At 40.3% G+C, this 21,237-nt stretch overlaps 2 long non-coding RNA genes across 2 annotated transcripts; both read right to left on the bottom strand.

Annotated features, from left to right (window-relative positions):
- Positions 1-2,152: 2,152 nt before the first annotated feature.
- LOC121825087 (uncharacterized) lies at positions 2,153-7,035 on the bottom strand. The gene is made up of 3 exons (XR_006067175.2): positions 6,796-7,035; positions 2,847-2,893; positions 2,153-2,427 (listed from the first exon to the last, which is right to left on the bottom strand). It is a non-coding gene; the product is annotated as an uncharacterized LOC121825087 (long non-coding RNA).
- A 4,840-nt stretch (positions 7,036-11,875) lies between these two features.
- Positions 11,876-14,255, bottom strand: LOC121825159 (uncharacterized). Its single transcript, XR_006067299.2, has 3 exons — positions 14,044-14,255; positions 13,279-13,393; positions 11,876-12,608 (listed from the first exon to the last, which is right to left on the bottom strand). It is a non-coding gene; the product is annotated as an uncharacterized LOC121825159 (long non-coding RNA).
- Positions 14,256-21,237: the final 6,982 nt, after the last annotated feature.

Here is a 21,237-nt window from a genome sequence, read left to right as displayed (position 1 = left end):
CCTTCAACTATAAGGCACCGACAGATGAGCAGTGGCCATCTACAGAGCCTGTGTGGGCTTGCAGCTTCCCATACTCACACCAGGCATCACTTGAGGGTGAACAGCTCTTATCTTCTGCTCTGGCAGGCACCTGCTTGTCTTCAGACTTGCTAGCTTTCTCTGCAGCTGCATCCCACCAACTTCATCTTTCACTTGGTTATTTCCCCATATCAACTGAAACCACCAAACACCATGGTCCATAGGCCAGGAAGAATTTCTGTTTCTTGCCTGCTCAAGAGTCTTTCTGTCTGCCCTGGAAGAGAAAGTGTCTAAGACTATTGGGAAAGTAAAGTTCTATCACTCTCTATTCTCATGTCACCCCACATTTCTGCACCTTAAGCTGCTTTTGGAGGCAGCAAGCCTGGGCTAGTGGAAGTGGAGACTAGTTAGCTGCTAGCCCAAGGATGCATGTATGAGAGAGCTCTATCTTCCCCCTTGATGTTTCTTTGAGTTCTAATTGGAACTATGCTTAATGGGCCTCCTGATTCTCAAAGACAGAGTGGATATGCTTGCAGCTCATTTTCTCCATACAGTTTTAACTGAGTATGCCTTCAAACATATCACATAACTAAAAGACAGAATTAAGCAAGAATGGCAGAACTCTGGCAGCAAGTAGCCCCCTGCTCGTGTTTTTCATTGCAAAGCATATAGGATTACCTTATTGTTCCAGATATTAGCTTTGTGTATCCAGCATATGCATGTTTAAACAGCATAACAAATGTGCTACAGTACAAAGCACCTATATGTCACCAAGGCCCACAAAACTTGTGCTGTGCCAAGGCCTAGAGACATCTTCCCCAGTTTCCTTCCCTCCTTAGGGGCAGATCATCTGTTGCTTTGTGTGGGCCAGGCAGCCTGCGTTTAATAGCAAACATTCTCTAGCTTTTCAGACCCTGTGTGTAGAACGGCTCTTATTTGAATGTGGCATCTCCCCACAAAGAAGAAAAATCCCCAGCACCACCAGTGTGGCAAAACCCAGACATGTGGCTTGTAAGTCTTGCCTCAAAACAATAGCAAAGGACTGAGGCTCCAGACTACCCTGGATCACTCTGGAGAATATTATCAACTTCATGGTTCAGGGTTAAGGTTTGGGGCTGGGCTATTGTTAGTGTTTTCATCACTTGTAGAAATGTACAGCCTGACAGTCACCATGCCTGTAGATCAAAGGCGAAGGGGGAGTTATCTCCTGCCGGCTGTGCTATAACGCCAAGCACATTTCTGGTGGGCTGACCCCAAGGTGAGCTGAGGTGAGAAAGAGTCCTCCAGCAGATGGCTGTCTGGGTGTGATATCGGGGGTGGTGGTGGTGGGGGACGGTGTTCCAAGAGCAAAGACTCCATCCTTTCCTTTTGGAGTAGTGCTACTAAGCCTACCCTTTTTTGATTGTGTGGAAGTGCTGGAATCGAGAAAGAGCTATCAATCTTTCAATCCTGTCCGTGTCCGGGCTGGGTGAGGTTTCCTGGCCTGGGGGGGATGTGGGGGAGGGCACATGCCAATTTGTCTGGAAGGTTGCAGAAGCCAGTTTCTCTATACTGCCATCCTGTTAGCCATCTGGTCTCCTAGCTGACCTGAGCCTCTCATCCAATTCCTGCATAGAACATGACCTCTCCCTCTTCTGCTTGGCCATGATGCCTCATTGATGGGATCCTTTTTCATATTTTTTTGTTTGTTTATGACCCACTGAGCTTTCGTTCCCAAGGCTTAAGCGACATAGCATCCCTGCCTGCTGCAAGGAACATTTTTTTTGTCCCCTTGGGAAAATAATCTTCCCCTCTCTGTGTCCCCCTTTTGAACATGGTTCTTTCTTTTTGACTAATCCCTCAATTATTATATTTTGGTTTATGGAAATATACTTCTGTATGACAGCAGTTATCTTTTAGAAGAAAATGGAGAAATGATTGAGCAAAGAGAGACTAACAGTTCTTATAAAATGATACTACATCCTTGAATTCTGAATCTAATCTTTCTCAAGAACAATTCAGTATGGGTTGCCTATACAGTCCCTTAAAGTATTGTTTAGAGTATTAAATTACTCTGACACACTTGATCTTACATTATTTCCCACAAAATAAGTGGCAGGAACACACACACACACACACACACACACACACACACACGCACACTTTTTGTTAGATACTTTAAGTCAACGAATAATACGTTAGAAACTTTATGACACTTCCAAAGTGTGTTTTGTAGCTCACCATTACTGGCTACACTGTCCCTCCTTTCTAGCCCTCTCCCCCGAACTGAGATTCCTTTCTTCTACATGTTCCCTCCCTGTAGATGATTTCAGCTGAGCACTGGTCACCACGCAGTCTTTTTTCACTTCTTTTGTCGGTCTGTCACTGTGAGATGTGAGCACTTCAGTGGTAACTTTTTCCTCTGTCCTCCTGAAATATATAAGGACACTATTGGGGAGAGATGATTCAACACAAGAGAGGTGGGTGCATGTGTGTGAGAACAGGTAGAGAAGAGAAAGGAACCTTTCCCTGGGCACCTCTCAGGTACAAGAGAAGAAACATCTCCAGCTACTGTTCTTGTTTTCTGTATCCTGTCTATAGCCATCAGAGAGGAAATCTATTCTCATTAGCAATTCACTTCTTCCCCCATCTCTAGATGCACTGGTTGGGACTCAAGTCCTGTTAGCGTCAACCTTTGAAAGGCAGGAGATTTCCTTTGGGAAAATATTCTCTCAGCTCTCAAGACATAATAAGGGCAGATGTTCTCTGCAAACTTCTAATAGGTCATTTCCCCCTCTAGACTCTAGATAATACAGTCCCTGCTCTATCCTATATCCTCTGTGTTGTACCTGTCTCTCCATCTTGGTCTTGGCCTTGGCCTTTTGTTCTTTCTAGACTGAAATTCAGAGGATGAAATTGAGTTGGTCCAACAGTGATGACAGCTGTTTCAGAGTCCACCTGCATCAAACCTCAAGGAATACTTTCAGTCATCACACCCATGGTCAGAAAGAGGCAGACTAGTCCCTGGGGTTTGGGGTTGAGGAATACACAGGTTTCTATCAATGGGGAAACTGAGCAGAAGAAAAGGAAAGGTAAATATTCTTCCTTCATTGACTCCATCCATTCCAAGAAAAAGTGATTCTCTCAGTAACAATGTGAGAAAAATCCATTCATACCTGATGTGACACTGTAGTCATATTGATAACAAATTCTCTGATCTTTATACCTGTCTTTCTTCTGATATCCAGCTGACTTTTGCATTGGTTCTCTGAGGCAACATCATCTTTCACCCATCACAGTGGTAGACCCCCTTCATGTTCCCATCATGTTATGCACTGTCTCTTTGCATGCAGTGTCCTGGTTATCATTTACATGTGTTTTTCTCCTTCTGGCTTGCATAGCTCTTGAATACGGAAATCACACTCTATCCTTTTGTGTCTTTTGTATCTAGCCTAATGCCTAACAGAAATTAGAACTCTGAAAAATGGTAATTATTTTCCGGGTAACCAACTAAAAATAAAAGACCTAGATTTCCTCTGATCACGGAGAGAATCAAATCGGAGGCACGTTTTAATTCATTTGCTGTTTCACTGGGTGGTCTCGTTTGGGTTTAGCTTAATTGAGTCAAGAATGATGTTAACAGACCTTATGAGATTACAATTATCATCCAATATTTATAGTAATAATTACTACAATATGCTGCCCACAAATATATAACCATGCTATCACAGCTTTTCAATGTGTATAATCTCATTCATTCAAGGAATATATGAAGTTGTTCCATATACTAGGGAGCTATGGGAAATGTAGATTCGATAACTGTTATTGACTGAAGATGTTCTGGAGAGTATATAGAGACTTTCATTGATAATTTTTAAAAATATGTTTGTTTGTTTGTTTTTTTTACTGATAATCTCTTCTTTCACCAACTTTCATGAAAATACCCAATGGAGAAAGTGATTTTTTTTTAAAAGAAACTGAGTAGCCTTTACTAACACACTTGCTACCCAGAAACTGTTCCTCTCTCTTTGCTTGTATGAATTCATGGCTTATACTGTGAAATGAGTATCAGGCTTGCTACTTGTCCCATGACCGATGGAAAGGGTGATTTATTTTATTTTAACTTTTATGTCAGCAGCTTTTTTATTGTCTGGGAATGGTTTACATGTGAATAATGTGATTTGATTAAATACATTCCCCATTCTCCATTCCCTCTATTTCTGTGTCTCTCACATCGCCCACTTAATTTCCTTAGAGAGTTCATGTGCTCTTAAAACGCAACCCTAAGTCCACTCAGTGATGCCTGCCTGTGCATGAGTATGGGGTCATCTATTGGAGCACATGGAATCTTTCAAGGGCCACATCCCTGAAGAAAACTGACTCTCCCCCTCCCATCAGCTATCAATTGCTAAAAAATACTCCACAGCTAGGCATAGAACTTCATGAGTCTCTCCCCTGCCCATCTTAGGAATGTTCTATGTCTTGATCTTGTTCAGGTCTTCTGCATACAGTCACAGTCACTGTGAGTTCACGTATATAAAGTCCCTGTCACATCCAGCAAATACTGTTTTGCTGCAGATATCCACTCTGCTATATCTTATACTCTTTCTGTCCCCTCGTATGAGATTATCCCTGAATCTTAGGTTCCAAGGGAAGATGTGGTATAGATGTTCTGTTTAGAGTCAAGTACTCCTTAGTTTCTTGATCTCTGCATGTTGATCAGCTATTGATCTTTGTATTAATCACCATGTACTGTAAAAGAAGCTTCTCTAATGAGAGTTGGGGGATCCAATGGTCTGTGACTATAAAGATAAAAACTTAAGGGAGCAGTTTATTATAATGTCCACTTAACTGAGTAACAGTATTAAGTTCCCCCTTGTGAAATAGCCCACTGATGGTACTAGGCATGAGTTCCATCTTAGAGAGTGAACTTTAGGCAGAAACATGGTTAACATCATTTCACATTGTAATATTTAATACATTCATCCCACTATTGCATTGGTGGGCATATCTTGCCAGACAGGTCATTATTTTAGCTTTATATTTGGATGAGAAGATGATGACCTTTCTCTCCGGGAGTACCATAGCAACTTCCAGCACTATAGAAACTAGCTAGTATGGATGAAGCTTCCTAGTCTGGATCAGCTTGGTTTAAATTATGTCCTATGCCTTAAATTTGTTAAACAGTAAGGTCTTGTCATCAAGTTCTAGAGGGTAGTCAAGAGTAATAGCAGCAGTTTTTTTAATGTTCAGAGACAAAATAATAGCAGCAGATTTTAGTGTTTAGGGAAAGAACCTATGGAAATACCACACTTACCAACAACTCCAAGAAGAGGTAACCATATCTGACACTGGGCTTCTTTCCTTTCCTTTCCTTTTCTTTTTCTTTCCTTCCCCTCACCCCTCCTCTTCCCTTTCCCCCTCCCCCTCGACTCCCCCTTCCCCCTCTCCCTCCCTTCTTTCCTCCCCCTTCTTTCCCCCTCCCTCCCCCTTCCCTTTCCCTTCTCCTCCCTTACTTCCCCTTTCCCCTCCCTCTTCCCTCCTCCTTCCCCTTCCTTCCCCCTCCCTCCCCCTTCTCCTCCCCTTCCTCTCCCTTCCCCCCTCCCCTTCCCCTCCCCTTTCCCTTCCTCTTCCTTACCTTCTTCTCCTTCTTCCTTCCTTCCTTTTTTCCTTCCTTCTCCTCTCTGTCTTTCTTCCTCTCTCCCCCTCCTCTCTCCACTCCCAAATAGTCTACTCAAATTCTTTTGATTTTATTTATGTACACATGTGTATCTGTGACGTTTCTATAGCATGGTTCTATATGGCATTTTAAAAAGTCCTTATTTCATTGTCCTTCTCTTTATTCCATAATCTACATTGGTCCCCAGTTCCCCAACCCATTTAACTCTTCCTGTTCCATTACTCTCTTTTCCATATTTATACTACCTGCATTCTATTCCCTTCTCTTGAAATTCTCTTGCAGTCCTTTAGTAGTTTCTTGGCTTCTATGGGTACTCCAACATAAACACACATATCTAAACAGTCAATGCTAGTATCAGCATATGAAAGAAAATGTGTTGTTTGTCTTCCTGGATCTTCATTATTGCTCAAATAATTATTTTTAGCTCCATCCATTTACTTGCAAGTTTCACTTCCTTTTACAGTTGAGTAACATTCCATTGTGTATGTGCAGTAAATATTTCTTGTCTATTCATTGGGGGTGAATATCTAAGCTATTTCCATTTCCTGGCTAATTCAAGGGTGGTAGTGAACATGGATAGACAAGTTTTCTTCACAGCAGGACATAGGGTTCTTTGGGCACATGCCCAGGAATGGTATAACTAAGTAACATGTTCACTTTACTTCTAGCTTTTTGAGTAATCTCCACACTGATTTCCATACTGGCTGTTCCAGTTTGTGCTCCTACCACCCGTAAATAAGTGTTCTTCTTTCCCTACATCCATGCTAGCATTTGTGGTTATTATTATTATTTTTTGTATTAGCCATTCTGAAAGGGAAAAGATAAAAGTCAAAATAATTTCAATGTGCACTTCGCTGCTGGCTAAGGCTGCTGAACATTCAAAACACTTTTCTTAGTTATTTGTATTTCTTCTTTTAATAGCGCTCTTCAGTACCAGGCACCAATATTTAATTGGGTTGTTTGTTTTCTTAACGTTTGCTTTAAAAAAAATTCTTTGTTTATTCTAGATCCTAAACCAAATAGAGAGGTTTGTATCCAGGGTTCAGAGAACAATTGTAAGAACCCAAACTGATTCTACCCCCTGCTTAGTTCCCTAAAATGAAATAAATATTTTCCACCTGTAATCCAGAGGTATAACTTTCTGCAATGAAGAATTCTCAAATGAGTGACGGAAGTGAGGACAGAGCTCTCTGCCTCAGAGGTTTCCAGCTAGACAGCTGAGCTCTGAACTACCTATATTGTGACAATGAATTCATCTCAGGCACTGAAGTGGCAGCCGAGACATGGGGATGCGCGGAGCATTTCCTTTCCCCATGAAAAGCTGCAAGGGTCTGTGGGACTCCACCTTCACCTTCTGAGTGTTCTTCCCATCACAGTTCTGTTGTCAGGGTTTCACACTATGATGTAATGCAGCACAGCTTGTCCAAAACAATATTAGATTTATTCCATTTGTTAAAAAGGAAGATAACGCTAGTATGTGGCCCTTCTGGCAGCGCCTCAAGTCTTTCATACTAGGCATGGCTTCAATCACCTGTTGCTAAGATACTGTAAAAAATATTATCTGTTTTTTAAATGTTTCCTTTTAATTGAATAAACTGTTGCTTTGAAATATCAGTGCAAAGGTTAAAGAGGTCTTTGAAATTGCATATATAAATTTTGTTAATTGGCAGAGCTATCTCTGTGGACTGTACACTCAGCAGCTGCTGTCTTCATGGAATCCCTGGCAGAGCTTTGGAGGATGCAGCTTTGAGCTGTGCAGCACAACTGATGGAAATAGCTGATGAACTACTACTTGTTAAAAGGGGTCACTGATTTTAGAGTACTACAGCCATAAGGGTTGACATAAATACGGGACAATGATCCCGATTAGCAATGTAGTGCCAGAGGGACACACAAGACATGCTGTCTCAGCACCTTACGAGCCAAGATATTAATATTTCTGTGACAATATGCTCAAGTATCCCCATTAAGATTTCACATCAATTCAGGTCCCATTCTACAGCCAACCTGACTTTCTCAAACCTGTGGAGAGATTTGGGTTTTATGATCATTTTTTGGCTTTCTGGCATTGCAACTGTGGACCAATAAAAGATAGAATAACCTCAACTTGTCTGTCATTTCAAGATTAGTGTAGAAACTAATGAATGCCTCCTACAGTAGCAACGTTGGGCATGTGATGCATCTAAGTGGGTTGAGAAAGGTTCATGGAACAGATTAAATACTCATTCTAGTAAAGACCAGGCATAATCAGCATTGACTAACAGGTTCCTGAATATAGACAAGCCTCAAAAGGACAGATAAGAATGAAGAGACACTACAGAGCCTCACACGGTTCTTAAATCCAGGCACATCTCGTCCTCTGCACTGTCATTTTATTAGCCCAGCTCACTAAAACTCCACACACTGGTTTCCTTACTTCATTCCCATCCTGCTACCCAATTATCAATCTTTTTTTTCATTCTCTCTGCTGTGGAATTCTAGAATGTGAACCTGACTTTTAAAATCACCATTACATTTCAACAGAGAGGATTGTGGAGGAGTTGAATTAGTGGAAGGTATATGATCACAATGTATTGTATATGAATCAAAAAGAAAAAATTTTAAAGAATTCAGAAACATTTCAAGAGTTTCTTATTTCCCACATTATCAGTCACTGAATAATGGACTGATAATGTGGGAAATCCCTATAGTGTTCACATTATTGTCCACCCTCACTTCCCGTACCAGACAGCATCACAGGCCTCCCTGAGTCATAGTGACAAGCCTCTCTTCTGGAGATATTAGCCTCCTACAGTTTCTACCTGTTCTACAGGACTTGCCATCAGACCTCCAACTTATACAACAACATTGCCTGTTTGTGAATTTTCTCTCCTTGTCTATTTATACACTTCCAAATGTCAAAAGCCACCTCTCAGTATTTAGAATTGTAGTTAGTCCATAATTTAGGTTCCATATACAGAGTCCAAACAGTCAGAAAACATGAAGAAGCAGTGCTCAGAAAATTCACTAAGAGTTCTCAGCCTAGAAGCAACAATAGTCACAAACTAAAAAAATGAGCATCCTCTTTTGGAAGTTCTAGATGTATTACAATATAATGGATGCAGAGACTTAAGCTATCTGGATGCCAAAACTATAAACTGCCATTTTTATCTCTAAGGATATGCCAAGGAGATGCAGAGATGTTTTAACCAAAGGAAAGGGATTCCCTTGTGGTGAAGTTGGGTGGGAGGGAGATGGCTTTAAGATCATACTTTTGGTCCTGTGTGTCTGGTAAAAGAAAGTATGGAATGAATGATGTTAACTCCCCTTCATGGACTGAAGAGAGATATATAAGGTAAATTGACTTGCCATGATCTTTTAAATGTGATGGTGTTGTAGATGTATCAGTTGAGACTGGGCACCACGTGATCTCTTGTTCTCTGCATTTTGATCGGTTGTGGTTTCTGTAATGGTCTCCATCTGTTGCAAAGAGAAGTTTCTTTGATGAGGGGTGAGAACTACATTTATCTGTGGGTACAAGGATAAATATTTAGAATGTAGTTAGGAATTATACTGGTTTAGTCAAGTGGTGGTTGTGGGTTCACCTCCAAGATCCACGACTTCAGTAGCCCTGAGTAGAGAGAGAAGGAGAGAGAGAGGAAGAGGGAGGGAGGGAGGGAGGGAGGGAGGGAGGGAGAGAGAGAGAGAGAGAGAGAGAGAGAGAGAGAGAGAGAGAGAGAGAGAGAGAGAGAGCGCAAGAAAACTGCATGGAAAGGGTTGGAAGGAAGAAAAGAAAAATAGGAAACAGTGTAATTGTAATTTCAAAAGAAATTATTTTTTAGGAATGTGATTGAATTTTTTTGACATTTCTTGATGTACTCATTCCTCTATGTTTTCATTTGGGAGCTGGTATTGCTCAGTAGTGGATTCTATGGTTCATATTCCTAGTTTTGAAATTCATGTATCCTAGGTACATTGAGACAAGTGGTCTCATCTTTCTTCATCTTAAAACTGTGACCAAAATAGTTGTAGAGGAGATCTAAAGTGTTCAAAACAGAGACTCCACTATTTGACATGTGGATAATATGTGTATGGCCCTTTGATACTGTTAGTACATAGTGCTATCATAGTTCGTTGCTATCAGAGCATTGCCCTTGACTGTATATGTATCAGGGAATTGACCATTCAAGCATTCCCTATAATGACTGTTGCTCTAATCAACATTTTTGCAGTGTTTTCTAGAATTTATCTAGAACCTTATGGATTTAATGCCTTTACTCCTAATTCTGCCTCCAGAGAATTAGGTCTTAGTCTGAGCGGAAAAGGTACAATGTCCTCTCTCTTCTTCATTTCTCCTGACTAAGCATGTTCTATTTGTTTGCTATTTTAAAAACAAATAAAATAGCATCTGCGTATGTGACTGTTAGGATTTGAACATGGAGCGTGACTTCCAGTGTTGAATGCTTGGTCTCCAGTTGGTAAAGATATTTTCCAGTGGTGGAGGCTTTAGGCAGTGGGATCTAGTTGGAGGAAATATTAGTCATAGTTAGTCCCTGATCCCTCCTCTTCATCTTTCAATCTGTATCCTGACTACCAAGAAAAAAAAATAGCTTCCTCTTCCACATATTCTTGCTGCCATGATGTTTTCCCATTCTTCAGACCCAAATTAATGGAGCCATCTGACCATGGGTTTAAATCTCTAAAACCGTGAGGCAAAACAAATAATTCCATTTTATGTTTATTTGTCAGATATTTTGGTCACAGTCCCACAAAACTCATACAAAAACTGCAGAGTTATTTGAATATTAAAGATTGGGAGAACTTTGGACCCAAAGCCATGTGGCTGCAGTCAGTAGTTCAGGTTGGTCTATAACAAACAGTGTCCCAGATTCTTTCCTAAAATTAAATAATAAGATATACATTAGCCTAATAAATGGAAAATAGAAACATGAAATAGTAGTTAGGTAAGGTGATTGAGAATGTCTCCTTCTAATGAGTACAACACGAAGAGTGTTGATATAGGTGTGAGTTTTGCTCTCGGTCAGATTCCCTGAAGTTCACACTGTAGCAAGTCACTGCCATGTGTACAATGGGGACTTACAAGCACAGCCAATAGGAAGATGTTCCTTAAGGTCCTATCAATGACTCTTTCTCGTACCTGACAATTGCTACCAGATGAGGGCAGAGCAGTGTAACTCAGTTTAAAGTACATTTCTATTAGAAGGTGGCTAGCTCCACAACTGTGGGAGTTCAGAGTACAAATCTGTACTCTTAGAGAGAAATATAAAAAAGTATTATTTTGCATTGCCAATCGAAAAAGTCACAGTGAGCACATTTACTTCTGGGCATCTTGGCATGAGCTAATAAGGGCTCAGCTCAACGTACCCACTGACTTCTTGTTCCCTTGACCACAGGCTACTAGGACATGGAAGATAATGGTGTTATACTACTTGGATATCCCAATAAAACTTCTCTCTCACTCATTGAAAGAGGCAAAGTGATTCAAAACTTGGATATTCTTCTTGTTCCTCGAGACAGGGTCATATGTTGTAGCCCATACTAACCTGGAGCTCACTATATAATCCAATATGGCCCAAATTCATGAAAATCCTTTCTTAGCTTCTGGGGTATTGGGGTTACAGCATGGCCATATGGTTAGCAAGAAGTATTATTTTTTCTCCACTTAATGAAGATAGTTGAGGCATTCATGGTAGGTATGGATGTGGATGGCAAGTGTTAAAGTAAATCATTGTTGACCATGATGCTAAAGAAGTTTACTCCTCACCGCCTGTTCTGGACCAAATAATCCACCACATTGTGGCAATTAGCAAGCTATTATTAGGGTCAAAGAGATATCCCAGTGAGTAAAGTCCTAGCTGTGTGTGTGTCAGGTGAAGACTGGGGGTTAGCTCCTCAGTTCCACATAAATACTGGGTGGGCTTAGTGCTCACCTGTAATCCCAGTGAATGATAGTGAGGCAGTTAACTAGACTACCTGAATTGGTGAGCTCTGGGCTCAAACAAGAGACCCTATTCCAATATATAGGTTGATGAGTTATCAAAAAAGACACCTGATGTCAAACTCCTGCCTCCACATGTATGCAAACACATGTGATCCCATACATATAAAAAATGTAAATGCAGAGGCACACTCATCACACACTCATCACATTACATGTACACACACAAAAGAAGGCTTTATTACACAAGTAACAGAATGTGTGGGCAGTGGTGGTTTATTCCAGAACAGACTTATTTTCTAACAAAGTTAGAAGCTCAGGGGTCGAGTTCTTGATTTCTAAAGGAGATCATGATCTGAGGGAATACACCATGACATGATGTTGGGATGACAGCCAAGTGAAGAATGGCAAGCCACTCTGTGGTGATCTCATATACCATATGCTGATGGACATTTGATCTCCAAGTGCTCCAGCTCTCATGTCTACATCATGCTGACTGCCCCTCCTTCCCTCAACATCATATTTCAAGATCAGCAAAAGATGAAAAAGGCGATGAGTAATGACATGCAAGCTTTTTGAAAAACATCTATTTTCCTATTGGCCTCACTCAGCTTACTGGCTGAAGTTGGATTGTGTGAGATGTCTTCTTGGTCAAATCCTTGTTCTGGGTTTTGTGACAAAAATACCATTTGTATTTCGCGTCCAGTTGGAAAGCATGCAGTCTGTCATGAAGGAGAAGACTTGATGGTAGGAGCATCAAGGATGCAGCTGGTCACGTTGCATCGGAGATCAGGAAGTAGGGAAGGCTGTAAGTGCTCAACCAGTCCTCTCCATTCCTATTCCACAGCCGGTACCCCAGAACAGTGCTGCCCATAGACAGAGTGGTCTTTTCATCTCACCTTCGTCTAGGAATCCTTCTCACAGCAATTTCCAGAGATGTGTTTTTGAGTTGATTCAAGATTCATATGAGCCATGACAGCTTCCAAGGAAAGGCTGGAAAAGCAGGAAGTAGCACTGTATTAACTGCTTCTATGCAATGCTAACTCATCACTTTGGGCTTGTAGGTCACTATTCTTAACAGACTTAGGCCTTCCTAGAAGAAACTCAGTGGAGGCCCCTTCTACATGCAACGTCAGAGTGTCTTGCTGCTTTGCGGGTCCTTCCAAGTCATCTGCTTTTTTAAGTAGTCGAATTGATACCTGATAGGATTACATGTGCTTTGTTTTCTTAACCTCATAGTGTCTAGAGGGCAGGGAATATGTTTTCCTGTTGGAGTTACCACAGGGTCAGAAGCATAAATATTTCTTACAGTTCTATTAACTTATCTTGAACAAAATAATGCTGAATTCTAGAATGCTACAGGTACAGTTCTAGAATATCTTAGTTGAGAGGTATGCAGGAACATACCTGGTTTGCAATGGAAATAAGAACACATGAAATAGTTCACAAAGATACATTTTAAAGTCCATTTTGAAAAATAGGATCTTCTTCTGGTTAAGTTTTACAACCCTTACCTCACCTACAACTGTATTTTAAATAATTAGTTTTCCAAAATTTATCGACTTCAATTGAGTATGATTGGATTGGGAAATAGACCAGGGATTGTTTTAAGAGATAGGTCATAGGAAATACAAACAGACCTGCTTCTGCCTTCCATATTCACCTGTGAGTCTGAGGTCAGAAGTGCCATGTGATATTCAATGCCAGAGACCCATAGATTCTGGTCTTCATGGAACATATTATTGATTCTCTTGGAAGAAAACAGGACTGGATAGCACCTGAAAACACACGGAGATCTGGTGTTTATCGAGCAATAATCCGAGGCATACAGTTGACAGTTTTGGCAAATGTAAGAGCAGTTACTTTTGGAAAAACTGAACTGAGCTACAGTCCTTTATGAAGAATGTCTGATATCTGGAGGATGAATAGATCCCCGATTTTAAGTCTTTGAGAAGCTCCTCTGCTCTCAGGATGTGAAGCCATGCTGTTCTCTGTTTTATCTCTTACAGGCCATGTCATCAGAACTGAATTTACTGAAACAGTTATGAAATTTCAGCAGGAGCTGCAGGCCACATGGACAGACATAGTAATAATATAGATCAGTTTGGACCCAAATAGAGCAAAGGAGGTATTATTAAGTTAGTTTGTTTGGTACAAAAATTGCTTGTGACCACTGAGGCATTATGACTTCTTTTCACTTAAAGGAAACTATATGGGCAATAAAATAAGTACTGTTTTTGTGACTCCTGAAAACAAAAACCAATGAAAACTATGCCTAGACATGGATCTTTCAGTAGTGCCAGGAGTGTTGAAATTTGAATCACAGAAGAATTCCTTCTCTCAGAACAAGGATAGCAAGAGTGGAGAAGTAAAGACTATAAAGACAATTAAAAGGCAAAGCTCACCACAGAAGAGAGGTCATTCTTACCTCTAGACAAAATATCTTGGTCATGTCCAGACGAGATGTCTTGGATATATTTTCCAGTCAGGAATTAGACCCCAGTGAGCACACTTTCATGCTGAGGTCAATCATTTAGAAATCTGGTTTGACAGAACATTATTACTCCATTTATTCAATATGGTTTTCCATGAATATGTTCCATGTGCCAAACACTGCATTCCACATAAAAGTTTCTTTCCCTTTGAAGCAAAGAGTTTTTCATAATTACTACACAAATGTGACCTGGCAAAAACAGGTCTGTCACATCTTATCATTCCATATTATACATCAGAAAGGGTTGTATGAGTTAAAACTTGCATCTGACTATTGCTAAGAATGATGTGAGATAGGAGTGTCTTAAGTTAGCAGGGCTATTACTTTTCTGTTGATCAGAAGTCAGGAGGGAGACAGGCCAGGGAGAGTGTGACAGACATATGCTATCATCGATGTACCGGGATGCTTTCATCTTTCGGTTCCGCTATCCTTAGCACATGGCATCCATCCTCAAGATCACGAGATGGCAGCTGGAAGTCTTGCTATCAAATCTGCATTGCAGAGAAGGAAGAGAAAGCAGTGAACACACAGAATCCTATAATCTCTTAATGGAGTCCGACCCCCAAAATAGCACTCTAGCTCTCTCCACACAGAGACTGCTGCTCCAATCACATGGATGACTCCTTAACAAGTTACTCTGGAAAAAAAATTTCACATGGTGGTTATGTCTCTATGTCATATAATATGGTTATTTTGCTACTAAGAAATAAAAAGGAAGTTAGATATTGGGATGTATTAGAGGTCTCTATCGCTAGACTGCGGAATGGAGTTGAGGGTGGGATAGGGACATAGATTTGGCATCAGAAATATGCTGGCATTTACTAAATTACATGCAATCTCATGACCAGTATGTGATGATGGATGCACTTAGCAGTTCAGATTCTCAACTTTCACACTTATAAACTGAACTTCTGGTAAAAATCTTGCTTGCAAAATTGCCTTTAGGATTGAATAAGATATAGCACAGTTCAATATTGCATTGGGCAACTGATCCAATTTGTGTTTTGCGTTTAAAATGTTTTATTGCTATTAAAATATGGGGACTCTATACCAACAAAAGCTGAAGACATTTGAGATAAAAATGTCAAAATACAAAAAGAATTCCTGGTTCCTGAAAGGCATAATGATGTTATGAAAGGAAGACAAAATGGGCTTTATCAGGCTAGAAACAAAAGACGCCATAGAGCAGCAGGGAGATGGCTCGATCCCATAGTCACCTCTCCTAGCACAAACAACCAAGGTGTGTTTCAATCAGGAAAGTGGACAGACATTGTTTTGCCATCTAAACGACTGGCATCCAAACCTATCTGAAGATAACCCTCTGTACTTCTGCCAGCCCATGCCTTCTCATCATTTACAGACGTTGACCTTTGCATCTAGTCTACTGAAAGTGCTCCCGACATAACTCTCCTATTGTACACCCATCTTATCTTCCTTTCCCCCTCTTGGCACGTTATCATCTAGCATGCTCTATATTTTACCATGTCCCTTTTCTTTTACGAGTCCACCAGGTCTCAATAACAGTGATTTGCATATTATTCTGTACAGGGATAGTGGCTAGATAACATAGAGCACATAACAGGTGCTCAGTAATCATGCCATATTGTGTACTCATTACACAATTATCCTCTTATTTTCCAAAGGACTTACCACCATGTATATGCATGCACATAAAGACATACACACTTTGTCTGATTCTCCACAGTAGTCTTTAGTCTCTATGAGGTCAAGGGTATCATCTATTTTGTCTACCACTCAGCACCTATAAGTAGGTGCTTTTAGTAGGTATTTAATATGCCTTTGTTGATGCTGAATTCCTCATAAATTCAGAAACAGTAACTCAGTGAAGACCTCTGGCCAGGAAGTATAGGATCAAATATGCATTGGTCATGATACCTGACATCCTGAGGGAGACAGAAACATAGAGGACTGGTGGTAGGTTTTATGAAACTAACACTTTCCCTTTGTTCCATATGTATACAAATACACACAAAATGGCACCTCAGAGCTGCAAAGTCGTTTCTGTGTGGTTGACAGTATTAACAAATTTTAATAGATACATGATAAATGTGCACATGGCAAGCATTAGCTAAGCCCATATTAATATTGTTCTGGGTATTCCTTAACATTTCTATCCTCATAATAAACAATTCCCTACAAACAGCCTTTGTTTTAATTTTAGTACTACACCTGAAATACTGCTTATTAGACATCTGGCACAGGCCATCCTAGATGATTATGAAAAGTCTGGTAGGAAAAGACCAATATTAATATTAATTGGAAGCCTAAACTGTACTAGGCACTGGACTAGTATCAAAGAGCATTTTGATCAAAGCCAGTAACAATCGCTTCTCAGAGGTTGAGAGTAAGTCCCTATTGATGAAGAAACTACACCCTTAGTGAATTTGAACTGCATTGACCTAAACGCCTCCTGCCTGTGGTAATACCAGAAGGTGTTCATGTTCATATGTCCTGATATTATGTTCATACCAGAAGGTTATATGTAAGTTGTCAAGGAAGGGAAGAAATCAATAGTACTTCCCAGCAATAAAGGCTATGAACCACAACAATGGTTGTGATATGGCAAGATATCCCTAAAGGTGCAATGGTGGCCCCCTACTTGGTAATCCAACATTAAATAGTTAGTGCTGAAATCATATATATACAAGCAATATTATACAGAATCAACAAGTTGCAAGTGTGTTTCTGAGAGAGAGAGAGAGAGAGAGAGAGAGAGAGAGAGAGAGAGAGAGAGAGAGAGAGAGAGAGAATGAGAATGAGAATAATCAAGAAAAATAGAAAGTGAGAGCAGGTCATGGGAGAATTTGAAGGGAGGGAGCATTGGGGAATGGAGCCTGGAAAGAGGAAGGGAAAGTGATATAATTATATTTTAGTTATTATTTGAATAAAACCCCACATTTAAAATATACTGATAAAAATGCATTTTGACCAAGTAAAGGGCTAAAACAAATCTCCGCACTAGTTGTGAATTAAGCTTGAGGAGTGAATCCTCAGGCATCTGATGAATGTAGACCTAGAGGTGACTGGAGAAAATGTGTTGGCACAGGGCACAGTCTCTCCACAGTCCAGTGCTGAAGGTCTTTAGGGTACAGAGATCCTCCCTTAATCTGGAGTACAGTAAAAGAAATGTAAGGACCTTGGATAGGAGCAGCTTGCATTGGGAGAAACTAGCATCAAGGCTTGTGCTACCCTTTCCCCCGAGTCTGTGAATTAAGATGGAGTAAATCTTCAAAGAGAAGAACCAAATCTCGGATCCCGAGGGCAGCCTTCAGCTGCATGTGTATGAAGCCCGCCTGCTCCAGGGAGCAGCGATCAAACTCGATGTGACCAAGCCAAGACACTGTTGGTTGTGGATGGGATCTGACTCCGGTGTCGCCATTTGTTAAGTTCACCTTTCTCATTTCATGCAACTTACTTTTATCACAACCACGTCCTTCTTAACCCTGCATTTCTTTTGAAATGTCCATCTTCCCCTAAGCATGGCTTTGTAAACTCCTAATCGTATTTGTTTGTTTTAATTGAACAAATATGTTCTATGTCATGGGTACAAGTGATGGCTCCTAATTGGATTCATGCTAGCTCGGCTTGTAGTTACAGAGGACAGGTTTCTCTGGTTCGGCTTGGGCTTGGTGTGGGTGGGTGGGTGTGGGGGGGAGATAACTTTAAGGCTTGATTAAAGCACGTTTCTCTAATGTCAGGGTTCCCTCTGAAGGAACGGGTGTAATCTTCGGGGAACAATGGAGACTTGCTCAACTTTAGAAAGTCAGAACAGAAGTTTAAAAAAACAACCCTCGCTCCAATTTTCAACAGGATTGTATAATGTTCAAAAAATGAAAAAAATCCCCCCCACTGTAACCGCAGGAAGCCAAGCATTAAAGTCAGAAAAAAAGGAGAGGCCCCAGCCCCACCCCCAGAATGCATTGCACCATATTGTTTTCCTTTTGTGCTTGCTGATTTCAGAGTTTCATTTTCTGTACATTAAAAAGGGAGAAAAAAAGGAGACTTAAGAAAATATTCGTTAGCGGTTTCTGTCTAAATCTCATCATCTAATTATTTTCACAGTGAACATTTGAAATGGCAGAAGCAATTCTGCCAAGAGCCCTCTCTCCCTGGATTCCAGGAGATGTTTCACAATAATTAGAAACCCCAATGGGTCTCTTAAGAACCCTTAAAGGGTTCCATATGCAGACTTCCATATGAAGTGGTACAATGTGCAGTTCTTCATTTTCCACAATAGGGCTTGACAGGTCTTAATGTATATTATTACATTAAATGAGATGCACATTAGTTGGTCAGACTGCTGGGTAGCTGGCCATAATTCACTGAGAAATACAAACCAACCCGGTAACCCCATTATTTCCTCTTCCCTCCTCATGTCCACATGTGGGCACATATATGCATGTGCGCACGCGCATACCCCCCCCACACTCACAAACACACTGGATTTTCGTACCTTGTCCTTGAATGTGAGTAACTACTCTCATTGGTTTACTGTAGTTTCAAAGTATTTTAACACATCTCAGGCAAGAAACAGGGGGCGGGGGTGGTTAAGCCAGGCATCATACAAGAGCTATCTACAGTTCAATTTTCCTTTGAACTATTAGAAGACCAACAGTTGTTCTTTGGACAGGGAGATACATTTGACCTTCCATGAGCCAAAGAATCAAAGTGTCTTCTACTTAAAATCTGTGGCATGGCTAGATCTTGAAGCTCTGTTATTGTCTATGAGCTCTGTGTAGGTAGCAGAAAACAGCCATATCCCTTTGTATGGTTCCTATTTGACTGTCTATTGCAGATCATTGAGGAATGTTTATAATTTTATATTGATTAGGAAAAGCAAATTTGGTATAGTTTTGTTGGCAGCAGTATTCTGTCTTGTTCTTTTTTTTTTTTAAAGATTTATTTATTTATTATGTACACAGAAGAGAGTACCAGATCTCATTACAGATGGTTGTGATCCACCATGTGGTTGCTGGGAATTGAACTCAGTACCTGTGGAAGAGCAGTCGGAGCTCTTAACCTCTGAGCCATTTCTCTAGCCCCTGTCTTGTTCTTTATAAGTTGGTATGGTTCTTTGGGTGGGTAGTGAGTCTAGAGTTTGTGGTCCTCTGATAGGAATTGTGAAGAGTGATTTTTGATGCATTGTTTACCTTAATAAGGCCACACAAAGTAACAAAACTAGATCTCCAGAGTGAGTAAGAAAACTAACACAGCTTCTTTTCTTGAAAAGTTTATGTTCTCAGTAGAATTGACAGCTATATTTCACACTGCAAAAATATAGAATAATTGTTAAGAAGCATTATCAGTATTTCCATTTCCCATCGTCCTCTTTATGACCCTGTGTTTGTCATTGTTAATGTAGTGAAATGACTACTAGCAAGTGCCATTTGAAGCTACGGATGAGAAAAGAGTGAAATATGAGCAAGGAATACCTGGTACTTTCTCATTACTGTTCATTGCTTTAAAGATTTCTCAACTCACTTAAGACTTCTAAAAGAAACACGACTTAGCCCTACATTGATGTATGATTATCTGTTCTTCTCCCTGCAATTACATTTTCAACATAAGGATGATGTGTTTCCAGAGGCAATGAATACCATATTATTTTGAAAACACTGACATGAAATCTTCTCACAAAACAAAGAAAGCAGAAACTGATTGTCCTGACCTCCCCAGAGTGTTTAGATTCCTTCAATTAACTCATAGGAATGGTGCACCAAGTGAAAAAATCCAAACAAGAGTACAAACAAGTAATTTTCATATTTCTTTTCAATATTTGGGAAAATCAACAATTTTTGGAGAGTATCGGTATTTGGCTATTCATAGTTCTTGGGACTTTTTTTTCAATTTTTAGATTTAAACTATGATCTAGTAGCTCATACGTTCTTCTACAGATGGCTATTAATTGAATATCCCTAGACCTACCAGATGTCTTGTCACTAATGCAGAAATGTTGAGATGTATAATCAAAGACAGTCTGCATTAAGAGTAAAGAAATAAAAAAATACTATATGGTCTCAGGTTATGAAGAAAAATGGAAAACATTAGATACTTCTCTAGGGCATATGACTTATCTAGTTACAAGTTGACACAATACTATTTATCTACTGGATGGGTATAGTAACTGAGCTGCCTTCTGAGTTCTTATATTTATAGCTGCAGATCTGTACATCTCTGAACCTGCATCAAAGGAGCTTCTTTTTTGTAGTATTCAGTTATTAATACAGAGAACCACAACTGATCAACATGCAGAGAAAGACTGTCCTTGGCTCATTGTGTGTCTCTGTGTTATTTACCATCTACTGTAAATGGAAATTTCTCTCATGAGGGTTGAGAGATACATTAATCTATGGGTATAGCAGTAAATCCTTAGGAGTCAGTTTAGTATGTATCCATTTAGAAGAACTATACTAATGGTTTCTCTCCTATGGCCTATGACCCATCTATTCACATGTTCTTGGTCCAACAAATGGTGATGCTATTAAATGTAACAAATAAGTGAGTTGTTTGTGACTTCCATGGTGCTTGTGCCACTATTGCACAAGTGGGCGTGTCTGGCCAGGATTCACAGCTGGGTAAGAATGGTGATTATGTTTATCCTCTGGCGGTGTGAAGGCTAGCCAGCAGGGATGAAGTTTTCATGTCAGTACCAGCTTGATTTCTCCACGTTCTGTGATTCAACAATGTGATGTCTTTGGCCATAGAGTCTTAGTCCCGGAGTATAACCAAGAGCACTGGCAGCAGCCTGTAATATTTGGAGTCTATAAGAGGACCTCACTTGTCAACAACTCTAATTGTAACCCTCCCCTTGAGCCATAAGGATCATTGTAGAAGAGGAGGTAAAGAGAATGTAAGAGCTAAAGTCAACGAACATCTATAGCAACACAGTTGGACATGTTGGACATGACAGGCATATAGTGCACTGAACTCTTAGAAGCCATAATTCTTACACAAGACCAAGCCAGCCAAAATCCTAGCATGGATGAGGAAGGGGCTCATAAGTCCTACACCTAGCTGAGGCGCTATTGGCTATAGATGGCTATGAAGAAAGGAGCAAGAGAATTGTATAGTTTTGATGAAGTGTTCTCATCACAAAAGAGAAGACAG

Source organism: Peromyscus maniculatus, chromosome 22 (assembly GCF_049852395.1).
Source record: "Peromyscus maniculatus bairdii isolate BWxNUB_F1_BW_parent chromosome 22, HU_Pman_BW_mat_3.1, whole genome shotgun sequence".
Lineage (NCBI taxonomy): Eukaryota > Metazoa > Chordata > Mammalia > Rodentia > Cricetidae > Peromyscus > Peromyscus maniculatus.
This window is presented reverse-complemented; position numbering and strand designations above follow the sequence as displayed.